At 48.4% G+C, this 12,323-nt stretch overlaps 1 protein-coding gene across 3 annotated transcripts in view; it reads right to left on the bottom strand.

The window, feature by feature from the left end:
- BDNF (brain derived neurotrophic factor) overlaps positions 1 to 12,323 on the bottom strand; it is a 41,703-nt gene that overhangs the window by 13,683 nt on the left and 15,697 nt on the right. The window contains exon 1 of one of the 3 annotated variants that reach the window (XM_086749407.1): positions 8,023 to 8,166. The exons of the other annotated variants lie outside the window; for them this stretch is intronic. The gene's annotated coding sequence lies outside the window, so the exon portion shown is untranslated. Of the gene's footprint in view, positions 1 to 8,022; positions 8,167 to 12,323 lie in introns of those variants that run through there. 3 annotated transcript variants of the gene reach the window in all.

Below are 12,323 nucleotides of genomic sequence, written 5' to 3'. Positions count from 1 at the left end.
GCAGAGAGACATGGTACTTATGCTGCTGTGACTCTTCCACTTGTACAACATTTCTTGGAGGACACGCTGTCAAAGCTTCCAAAGTGCTTTGCAAACACTGAATCTCAAGCTACTTCGGTGAGGAGGAACCGTATGCGAAATCCTGTTTTCCTCCTGGGTAGGCTGAAGCCCATAAAGCCATTTAAGGGACTCACCCCAAACTCTGCAGCAAGTCACTGGTGAACCAGAGAAGAGGGGAGACCCTGCTCCCAATCCCTCCCTCCAGCACTACGCAGAGCTGCCTTAACCATATGTATCATTCATGTATTTCGCAAATCTCTCTATGGTAACTTCAATATCTAACCCTGAAAGAGGCCGGGCAGCTGATGAAAACCTTAGGGGTATTATTGTGAATACATATGCTAGCTCATTTCCATCTGTGTCATTAATTAGTTCCTGACTGTAGGTTAAATGTAGGGCATGTTGTCACGAGCCTAAGGTGGGGTGGCAGGACCTCCTGCTATTGCCATATGGCTTTTTGTTTCTTCCTTCATTCTTCAGTTTTCCGCCTCATGCTTCTAATTTGTGGGCTCGACCATTATATAAGAACAACAAGAAAAGCAAAACTAGTGTTAAAATAGAAACATTCTTCGCCATCAAAACCTCTAAGAGGTTTGACTTGAAATGCAACACAACTTCCCGTCTCATCCCGAGGCTGGCTTTTACCCACAGCAAATTTGCTAGGAAATTCAGGAAAGACCTATTCCCATGGAGAACTGCGACTGCACAAGCAGGTATTTACCAGCCCTATAAACATAAACCAGGCAGCCTGCCAGGGACCAAAGGTCAGCTTTAATTTGTCTAAAATGGAGAAGAGCAAGGCTATGCCTACTCACAATAGGGAAGCTGAGCCCTTACAGGGGATGAAGCCAGTATAGCAGCACCATCCCCATCAAAACAATGAGCGGAAAAAGATGACTCCAGTCATCTTTTTAATTTTTTTTTCCAAATGCATCTTCTTTTTGTTAAAAATACAAATGTCTCAGGACTGTCCTCAACAAAACTACGGGTCACATTTTGAAGAATGCCTGAACACTGCTAATTACAAGATGTGCAGAGTATCAGCAGTTCCCCCGCAGTCATTTTCTAGTGAGTACAACTTGAATACTAACAGGTCTGATGGGCTTTGCAACTGAAGACTTGCTCCAAAGTGCTTAATTTAGAGTAGACATGGAGTTATTTATTGTGTATTCTAGGTCTCCTTGCGTAGCTGCCCTTCCATCAGCTAGAGGCAGGGGAAATTTGGTATTTCCAAGATTCTATAATTTTCCTAAGAGTTACGGGAATCTGAGGAAGGAAAAAAAATATACAACAATATCTATGTTGAACAAAACTGATTGAGAACCAGTTGATATGACTTCATGCTTGAGGATTATGGAATTCAAGATGTCCCATCTAGGGTTGTCAAACTTGGAGGCAGACTTCTTTGAAGGCTTAGACCTCTAAGTATTTTCTTCTTAAATCTTATTTCTGACTTTTTTTTTTTTTATGGAAGCATGTGGCATTGACTCACTTACCCTTTTGCAACATCCTTGCTCATCATTAACATTCCTGCTACTTTCCAGTTGCAATGGCAGAAAAGTTTTGCACTGGGGGCAGCGGTTAGGCATCTTTCGTGCAAAACAGAGAGAGCAACAGACTTCCAAGGAAGGCAGCTTTGTTATTTGTTTTAAGTTCAGGTGCCAATCATTAGTTTTTAAGGGGAAAACTCATTTGCAGCCATTCTTTAGTCATTACACAAAATTTGTATTTCTGCCAAGAAGATATAAAGAAGCACCTGCTTACCCTCTTTCTACCATTTCACTGGCAGCAACTTGCCAGTGCCATACCAGTAAGTACCCTGCTATTGTAACAAGATATGAAACATCCCTGTTTGCCTCCCATAAAATAAAAACAGTCCTTCTTCACCAGCCTGCAGGACAGGCAGGGGGGTTGGACTAGATGACCTTTGAAGGTCCCTTCCAACCCTAACCATTCTATGATTCTATGACATCAGCTGCCAACAAAAAAAATAATCATGACATCGACATAAACTGTGATGTTTATATCTTGAAAAGCAAAATGGAGAACTTCAGATGTGTTTATTTCTAGTTTTGGTTCAACTCATTATAAAGATAAAGGGCGGTTGTGATGTTCGGCAGCAAATTCATACTTCCCCACAATTTCCTGGCTCGAGTTCTGGTTAAGTTGCCCTTGCCAGCTTGAATTTGTCGGTGGCTTTGCTTCCCCCTTGGACACACACTGGCTTTCAGTACAAATTCTATCAAGTAGCATTTCTCTTTTGGCATTTACGGCTCAGTCAAACTGGATTATCAACTCAAAAGGAATGTAAATAGCAAGTGAAGATCCAAGTCTTAATGCAGGCAGCCAGCAGGCACAATTATCTAGAAATACCGCAAAACAAGTCCCGTCAGTCATACCAATAACGGCCATACATTTCTGTAGAATGGTGACAGCTATGACGAAGGGGAGGTGTGTTTACTTACTAATCCAGCCCTTGAAGAGTTTAGATTTAATTTCTTTTCATCTCAGTATATCAAGTACTGAACATTCACCGAGAGCGCCATGGCCAGTGTAAAGAAGGATAAACTAAACCATATGGATACGAAACGTTGCACCAAGCTTAGAAAGTAAGTGGCATAACGGACTAAGGAATCCAGAGATCATAACCTTTAATTCCTTGATCTAGACAAAGCTGCATGTTTCCAGGAGCTGTTGTGTTTAAAGAAAGCAGTGTTTTGATCAGACTGGATAAAGCACAATATGTGTTAGAACTGGCACGAGATTATGCTTAACTCTTTTATAAGACATGTACTACAGGATGCGGGAGGGGGGAAACTCTAGTCCTGTTCTTATTGTTACACCCTTAACTACAGCAACATGCTCCAAGTCTTTTGCATGCTGAATTAATACAGAGCATCGAACAGCATTTTGCTCAAGACTTTGCCCAGCTGGATCTTTTTCCAGACTCCTCCTGCTATGCTACGTGCTTGCAAAGGGCTACAAGGCTACCTGTAACCCAGTGCCCATACTGGGGAGGCAGAGGTTGGATGTGGAACTCCAGCTGAGCCAAAGGTAGTTTTTCCAACACTACTTTGGTACAACGGCTCTCTCCTCATACACCCTCTTATGGTATAAACAGTCTGCAGTTCCCTCCTGACTTGAACGGCAAACACCTCAGTTTCCCAGAGGAAAGCTCTGTTTCCTCAGAACCTATACATTAAGCACTTACTCCCATACACTTTACACTGACAAATTTCAAGTATCTTAAGAAATTATCGAAGCCATCACCTGGAAACAGATGCAGTACATGCCATCAGCTAGTGGCTTGCATTTTCAAGGCTCAGCGAGATGGAAGTGCTCAGCTCCCACTGAGATTGTGTTGTGTTTCTTATTCCACTGGGCATTTGATAGCCATAAGCTAGCAGTTATTATGAAAGCCCCCAAAATGTACTGTGTCTGTAAAACAGAAATAATTGCTCATGAGATTATGAGTTCAGCGCACAAAAAAAGAAGCATTGTTTCTCTTTATAAGCAGTTCCTCACAAGTTAAATAAGGAACAATGCTTATTCTTCTTTCCCAAAAGCAGAGGAATAACCTGCTACAGCCAAAGACCGATGTACAAAACATACAAATCAGAAGTTGTGAGCTCAAAACAAAACAGTAAATGATACCCTAAGAATCAAAGTGCAGATACAAAAAGCGTATTCCGTGTTGTTACATTTGGGGTAGCAACAAATACCCACATACCCAGTTTAACTTTGATACTTAATTTTGAAATTGGGAAAACCCTGGATCTAGTGAAACCAAGCTAAAGGCTTGTCCTGGTTTCGGACCAGCTCAAACCAGGACAAGGCTGCTGAATCGACACATTAAGAAAATCAGAATTCTTTTCTATTCCACCAACTATTTACTAAAGGACATCCCCTACCAGGTAGATGTCAATGATGGGGTGGGGGTAGCAAACCTCCTCTCCCCTCAAGCAACTCAAATACTTAACATTCTACATCGCACTTCTCCGGTGCAAGCCTTGGACACGCTATCAAGTCCCACCAACAGCTGTAACGAGCCAGTATAAATTTGACTTGCAAATACTTCTTTAGGTGTAGCCTGAAGTTCAGCCAGCAAACGATTTACGGAAAGTGATCCTTCTTGTTTACCTGTTTGAGCCACGCAAGGAAAACTGTATAAAGATTAGTTACCTGCATCGCCAGAGCAGGATTCGCAGGTACCACCTCAGTTACAGGGTGAAAAAAAAACCCCACATGTATACACTAAACCTACTGCTGCCAGCAAAAATGGCTGGGATTAGCAGGCTCACTCACTGGACAATTTTAATTGTCCAGTCTCACTTGCAAGGGCCAGCCATAGCAGCGCGTTTGGTTCGTGCATCTCTAGATGGCGGTAGCTGCTCAGATTTTGAGACACCAAGAGATGCTTATCTCAAATTTAGCAACCAGTATTCCTCCCATCCTCCTAGAATTGCCTTTCCTAATTTGAAATGTGAACCCCTCCCCCATTTCTTCATAATTTATAGTAGTCTGAAGCTGAGTCACAAGGATTTCTGCGTTTTCCTAACCAAGTACACAAGAAAAAGAAATGAACTGCCAAAGTATTGAGGTAATTTATAGCGTAAAGCATTGAGAGCTTCTAGTCGATCAAAGGACTCGGAGAAACAAACATAAGAACAATCATGCCTTCTGTTCTGTACAAATGCCACGGCCAGAAATAACTGTCCTAATTAACTGGTTTCAAAAAAAAAAATGACTTTTCTGAAAGATACAATATTCTTACCAAGGAAAGTATACAACTGCTACAGCCTTATGGCAGCTATCACTGGGGAATGAAAATTCACTAAATGAAGTTTCCTTTTGCTTCCTCTGGTTGTCTGTGGTACTCATCTTCAGACAGCTGTAGCCATTTGTGATGCCTAAATTACGCTGTAATGGGACGTTCTGCTACCACTACTATCAGTGTTACTAAAGGATTACAATCACATCAAATCAGCATCATCCCAGTCAACCCTCTGTTCACAATTTATAAAGGGTAGGAATTGTGCCTGAGATGAGGTTGGCTGGTTTTGGTAGGACTGCTGCCAGTTCAGTCCGATCCGTAGCATCCCCAGTATTTCAGACGGCTCCGCGTTGTTTGGTACCGTTGGGTGTCGCAGTTGAACTCCACCAGCCAAAGGTAAGACCGAATAACAGGTATGGATAAGGAAGAGAAGCAGTCAGATCTGTGAGCCGACAGCCGGTGGGCACAGCCTACCAGCCCCATCCCATGACTGAGAGTTTCCTAATTAAGCAGCATTTTAGCTCTTTAGGAGGAACCAAGTGCTCGCAACATATGCTTGAAAACAGGTCAGGACAAGTTGGTGATTAACCTATTAAAAGCATATATCCTCTTCCAGCGGAGCCTCCACCAATTCACACAATGCCTGACGTGAAATTTCCAGTGCAGGCATGGGGCATATTCTTAGAAAAACTTTTCTGCCTCTATACAAACCAGGAAGGCAGATATGAGAATTTTTTTTTTTTTGGAACAGGACCACACTTACTACACAATTCACTTCAAGACAATTGTTTCTGTCTTCGTGCAGGCTTACCCATAGAAGGGATGAGGGGGTCTCCCACCCGCAAGCTTCTTGTGACCTGCTTTTATACCTGCACCCCGGCAGAGAACGATTACCTCAGCTAGACACACAGCTTCTTGGGTTTTCCTCACTCTATCAGCAGAGTAACAGCCACAGGTACTGCAAGGACTTTTAACCGCAGCCCCTTTCAGCTCGGCGCTGTCACTGTATGCAAAGCCTTTAAGCAAAAGCATGGATCCTTATTTTCCACTATATTCTTTCACGTTCTCATGAGTCTTTAAAATCCTTCGCATCTGCACACTACGTTTCATAGTATCCCAGCATACTGTAGTACTCCCGTAGCACTACACTACAACATAATGCCTTCGTCTTCAAAAGCGTGCTGCTGGAAATTAAACTTTTTTTCGGTTTAGCCTTACTCCCTCCAAGATAAAAGTCCTTTCCCATTTTCCTCCACTGTTATAGCTGGATTATTCAGATAAAGTCTTCTTGATCCTTCTGACCCGGTTTACCCTGATTTCACAGCCATGTAACGACAGGATCTACCCTGCAGCTCCGGAAAGCAGAGAGCACCGGCGATGCGAACAGAAGGCATGCTACTTACAAATGGGTTTTCCCAGCCGAGGTTCAGTGAAGCTGAACATTAAGTGATAGTACTACAGCAGAAAATTGCTGTGAGTTACACAGCCCTGTAGAAAGGCTCCTGTGTCTAGCAAATAGCTGAAACGTCTACCAGCTCCTTCCAGGTATTTTGGAGTTGAAACGGTGCCATCGCTTTGCCCTGAGACCCGGGTGAGGGACAGCACTCGGACCTGCTGCTCCCGGAGCGGGCAGGAGAACGTCGCTGTTTGCCTTCTCCCTTTTCCCTCGCCCCGGGTTTGTTTACGCAGCCAGCACCCCGCCGCTCTGCATGTGGGGAGGCGTAGCATCCCCCTGACAGCTGCTACCTCCTCTCACATGCCAAACCGTGGGATTCGCAGCCCGGAGAGAGCCAGGAGTGTTCCCTCTGCTTACGTCCTTGCATACCTAGACTAACTCTGGGCCAGCACTGGGGTGGAGTTTTCACCCAAGCGCTCGCAGGCAGCACTCCTGCTCTTGCCAGCGGAGACATGGATTTGCAGCAAGGCACTACCTGATGCAAACAAGCAGGACAACACGACGACCTTCTTGCTTGAGATGGCCAATTGCAGGCAAACAGGGCGACCCCTTCGCTTCTGCTACCCAACGGCCACTCAGCCGCGCTTCGCGACGGGAAGGCTGCTCCTACCTAAAGAGGGCCAAGGAAATTCATTTTATGTACTTATCACACCATGAATTAAAGATTACAGAAATACTCGCTGAAGAAAAATGTATCGCCGGGACAGATTCTTTGCATTCATTAGAACTGTGTTACTAGAAATATAAATAAGTAATGAGTATTGATCTCGCAATAGTCATAACCTCAGAACAGCAAACTACAATAAACTGAAAGGAAAGTACGTGTTCTAACCGTGACGTACAACACAAGATACCAACAGCCTCTTAAAAACGAAGAAGCAAAGCAAGTCACAGTTGTGACACCTCACGCTTTTTAATCCTCTAAAAGGAAAATCCGTGGGATAGCGCAAGGCTTCCGAAGTGTTGATTAGACCTTTGCCAACCACATTTACCGTCCAATGTCCGTTCCCGGCTGGCTGGAGTGCTTTCCACACCAGACCCAGCAGGGTCAGAGGACCAGGGGACCCAATCCCTCCCCGGCACTGCAGACACACGGCCGGCTCCCACGCCTGTGGGAGAGGCGGAGAACAAAGCCCCCCCACGGCACCGAAATCCCGGTGAGGGTGCCCGGCGTGCTTCGCATTCCAGCGACGGCTGCGCTTCAACAAGTGCATCGCTCCCCTCGCTGACGGCAGCTCGCCCGCCCGGCCCCGTCCCTCCCCGTCCTCCGCCGCCGCCCGGCTCTTCCCGCGCCCGCCCCAGCCCCGGTCCCCGGTCCCCGGTCCCGCAGCCCGCCCCGAGGGCCGGGGCCACCGCCCGCCCGCCGCCAGGGGGCGCCGCCCGCCGCACCAACGCCCGCCGCCCGCCGGGCAGGGCGCCGCCACGCGGGCAGCGCGCCCCGCGCCCGGCCCCGCCTCGCCCCGCGCCGCCGTCGGGGAAGCTCCGCCGGCGCCCAACGGCCGCCCGGCCCCGCGCAGCCCCCCTCCTCCCGCTCCCGCCTCCGCCGGCCCCAACAAAAGCCCTGCCGGGCACCGGCCGCACCGACAGGTGCGGGAACAAAGGGGCGCGGGGCTGCCCCGGCCCTCCCCGCCCCGCCGCCGCCCTTCCCCGTTCCCCGGACGCCTCGCACCGGCCCGCAGCCGCCCTACCCCCAACCCCGGCCCCTCAAGTTTCCCGGCGGGGCGCCGCGTACCTCGTCGTCCACACAAAGCCTGTCCGGGTTCCCTCCGGGAAGTCACATCCTCTCCCGGGCGCCCAGTCCCACCGGCCGCCTCCCGCCGCCCCGGCAACACAGGCGGCGGCTCAAGTGTCTCATCAAAGCTTTATGAGGGGCGGCAGGGCAGCGGAGCCGGATCCCCCCACCCCCGCCGCCTCAACGGGAGCCTCCCGGCCCGGCCCCGCCGCCTTCCCGCGGAGCAGCTTCGCCCCCCGCCCGGGCGCCTCGGGCCAGCGGCTGCGGCGGCCGCAGGCACCGCGCTGCCCCGCTTAAAGCCTCCGCGCCGCCTCCCCGGCCCCGCCGCCGCCACCGCCCCCGCCCCGCCCGCCCGGCCCGGCCCCCGTTCCCCCGGCGCCCCCCGAGCGGCGGGCAGGGCGCGGAGGGGCCGGGCCGGGCGGGGAGCTGAGTGGCGGCGGGGGGGGGGGGGTGTCGGTCCGCCCGCCCGCCGCGGGATATTGGTTTACTCCGGCGGGTATTAAGCAAGCCCGATCTATTTAAATATCGCTCCCGCGCTGACCTCGCCGTAGTTTGCCTATTAAGAATGCAATCAAGATAATAACAGGCATTGCTTATTAATGAGCGCCCCAGGTAACGTTACACCGGTGACTTTCTAGAGGCGCGCAGCGGGCGCGGGTGCTCAATCCAGGCGGCCCGGAGGCGGCTCTGCCCGCCCGGGGACAGGGACCGGCGACCGGGGACCGGGACCGACAGCCGGAGCCGCCCGTCCCGCCAGCGCGGCCGGGATCCCGGGCCGATCGCCCGGCTGGGCTCTGCCCCGCTGCCCGACTGGTTTTCCCTTCCCTCCCGTCAAAAATCTGTCTCGCCGTTTCCCCCTTCTGCCTGTGCGAGCAAATACGGTGAATTATTGATAGTGGAAATTGCATGGCGGAGGCAATAATGGCATCCCCTGATTGAGTAGCTCCATTCGATCTTGGTAAAGACAGAGAGGTGGCATGCTCCCCGGCTGGGCTGGCTGTGGTGAGCGGGAGCGCATGCGTGTGACAACGGCGCGCAATGGCTCATCCCACGTCCCATGGCGAGAGCCTGCGTGGGAGAGGCACCCATTGCACCCCCAGCCCGGCACGGACCGTCGTGGCCTCGCCTTCCCTCTCCCCTCGCTGGCAAAATTGGAGGCGGTTGATTTTCAGAAGAAGATATCCCATTTCTTTTATGAATTGGTTAAAACAAGTGTCTTTCGACACCTTGAGGCCTAATTGCAATTAACGCCAATGGCCCATCCGCTTCGGTGTGCTCGTGGCCGTTTATTTATACTGGGAGAAATGCGTGCAACTCATTGCTGCCTTCAGACAGTCTGATTGCCTGTGTGCTTTTGCTATGAAACACCTGCATTTATTAGATCAGTAAAGTAGTAAAATATCCCAGGCGTTTGAAATCCGAGTGCACCTCAGGCCTTCCATATAAACCAGCTTTTAATATATATTAAGGGAAACAACCCTGGTGGTTAATATCCTTTGCAGCTTTAAGAACTTCTTTAAAAATCATGTTCTGGTACCACATTACCATCCTTCTTGCACTTGAGGGTTTGCTTTCACGTGTTTGAACGAAAAGTGTCACTGAGCTGTGAAGACAGCTCCACCTCTTTTGTCCCAGTGACTTCCAGTCCAAATCTACTCCATTTACAAGAAAGGAGATAGTTTTTCAAAGTCCTCGCTAACAGCCTGGGCCTGGGGAATCACACCCCGCTCTTGCTGTCTGACAGAGAGTCGCTCTTCAGGCCAAGTCCTGCTCGCCTATTTCTGTAATATTCAAATTCTGCCATTTTGCCAGCCATTTCTTTTCCCACTCTAATACACCGATATAACCTTCTATCTCTCAGCCACGTGGGCGTCTGAGTGCGATTTCAAACATGGGGTTCGTAACTGCTGCTTGCCAAGTTAACGTGTGCGTTTTATTTTTCGGGTTTGTACTTCTCCCCACGATACCATTCAGCTTTCCAGGTACGACCGTATTGGTGTGGGTGCCTGATTTCACCGGGGCAGCGTGTTTCCAGCAGCCCTTTTGCATAGCGATGAGGCAGCACAGTTTTAATATTCTGTGTTCATAAGACGATGCCTGCAAGTATTTGGATGATCTACCAGTCAAGTTTAACAGCAGCAGTAGCGGCTACTTTAATTAGCTGTAATATAATCCATCACACACATGTTATTCCTGGAGGAAGAACTCTTCTCCCGGTACACTAGACATGCAGATGAGCAGCAGCGAGTATCAGGCTTTAGAGACACTGAAGCATCTGCTGGCTTGTTTCAAAGAGCGCCGGAGAAGGCACATAGTCTGAAAAAGTCTGCTTGCAATTAGAAGAAGTTTTTTAATTTTGGAAAGGAAGCATGTTACGGGCCGCCTGACAAGTCCTCACACTGTGGTACGCGCTTTCAGCTCGGCTCTGCTAAGAACGTGAGAACTATCAATTCCAGGCAACTGTGCACTGAAATTCCCGTTTTGCTCTCCTAGAAACGCGCTGCCTTTTGCCCCAGAATAGAGATTTTCCTAGGAAAGAGGTGTGGTCACAGAGCTGCTGTGTCTTGCTGGTATAGTCAGCCTTTTGGGGATTATTACCAGCCACTGCTTGATTACCGGGAAAATTAAAAACTAGTGTAAATAATGATCTGTTTGGGTTTTTAATGCACCCAAGGAGCTGGGCTCCTTATTTTTCAATCGGACTCTGTCTTCAAGGAGAATTTTGTATGAATGAACCCCAAAAGACTGGGCCCACAAGGTATTGGTTTGTGAAGCAACCGATAGTCATCATGTGGAGACGCTGCCCTGGTCAGAGCTCCGCTCCTTTGTCTGCAAGATGTGCTGTAAGCTTGGAGGTACAAACACACCCTCGCCTTCCAAATTTGTGGGATAGGTAGGATGTTTCCCATGGATTCCCAGATGGATGTCCACTTCACAACATTCACCTTAGAACCGAGTCTCTTTTTGCTATACCTAACTACTTAAAATTCTTTTTTTGCACACACAAATTACACCTCACCCTTTTCCATGCAGCAGCAGGGAAGGAGTAAGAAAGAGTACGAGTTGTCAATCAACATAACGTTGATTTATCCCCGCAGCGATATCAGATTGCTTGCAGGGGGGTAAGACCATTGCTTTTTGCTGAATTCAATTTAAGCTGTAGCATAGGCACTAATAATGCTGTGGATACTATAAAGAAGAAAGCAGAAGCACGCACATCTGGTTTCTGTCTCGGTGGAGGTTGTGCATTATAGTGATTGATGTATGAGGTCCAAATTTACTGATAAACTAATTATATGATAAAGTAATTTGTGGGGCTCTTAAATTCCCCCATTGCAATTGCAGGAGAAGCAATAAAAAATAAAATAAAGCAATATTTGAAAAGAGTAACATTCTTAAAAGGTCCATAGTTGGTCAATACAGAATCAGCTGTTCAGTCTAGCCCCACAAATGTATCTTTACACTCCCCATTTGATTCACGTAGGATGTCAACCTGCTTTTGAACGAGAAAAAGGTCAAGAAGCTACAATTTGGACTGCTTCTCACTTGGTTGTCAGGAAATATAAACTAATCCTGATTACACAAATGAGAATGCTGTTGATGTACTTGGGTTTTGACACCAGAGTATTTTTTCTATTAATAATTTTAATTGGCTGAGGTCAGTTCTTATATCACTACAAGCACTTTATGTTTAATTGTGTTTATTCATGTTTCCTAGTTACCTATCTTTGCTATTTTTTTTCACATTAAAGGGCTGGAAAGTTCATGGAAATAAACTTTTCCTACTCAAGTAATGCTAAAAATTGCGATGGGTTATAAACACAATTGGAGGTTGCAGGCATGCCGCGTTCGTAATGAGATGACTGGGCTGTGACGCCACTCTCCGATGATTCAGCCATCGCAGCACACACAGCAGAGCCATTGATGCTCCACACTAACATCAGCGGGACTAGAAAACCCTAGCATCTTCGGGGATCGAACCCAGATTCGTGAAGTCTTTGTGATCGGCCAGGCTGTGATGGTGCGAGATGAAGAGAGGAGGAGGGTGGCGAGCAGCTTCCCAGCCCAACCCTTGTACCCGGGGGTCCACCAAACTGCAGCCACCGCCTCTCCTGGGGGTCTGCATGTTAAAGCCCTGGGGTTGGTGGCACTTGGATGTCACAGCCTCGAGGTTTATCTTGTGTCCAGCCTGCAAAGAGCTGCTATAGTTCTGGTCTACAAGGAGCTTGCTGGGTGGCCAGACTACACCCTGTGCCTTAAATAGCACAGGGTACTTGCTCTTAATGTCGAGCATAATTTCG

This window comes from Chlamydotis macqueenii, chromosome 5, assembly GCF_036417535.1.
Source record: "Chlamydotis macqueenii isolate bChlMac1 chromosome 5, bChlMac1.mat, whole genome shotgun sequence".
In the NCBI taxonomy this organism is placed as follows: Eukaryota; Metazoa; Chordata; class Aves; order Otidiformes; family Otididae; genus Chlamydotis; species Chlamydotis macqueenii.
The sequence above is the reverse complement of the archived record's forward strand: the minus strand, read 5'-3'. Positions and strand labels throughout refer to the sequence as shown.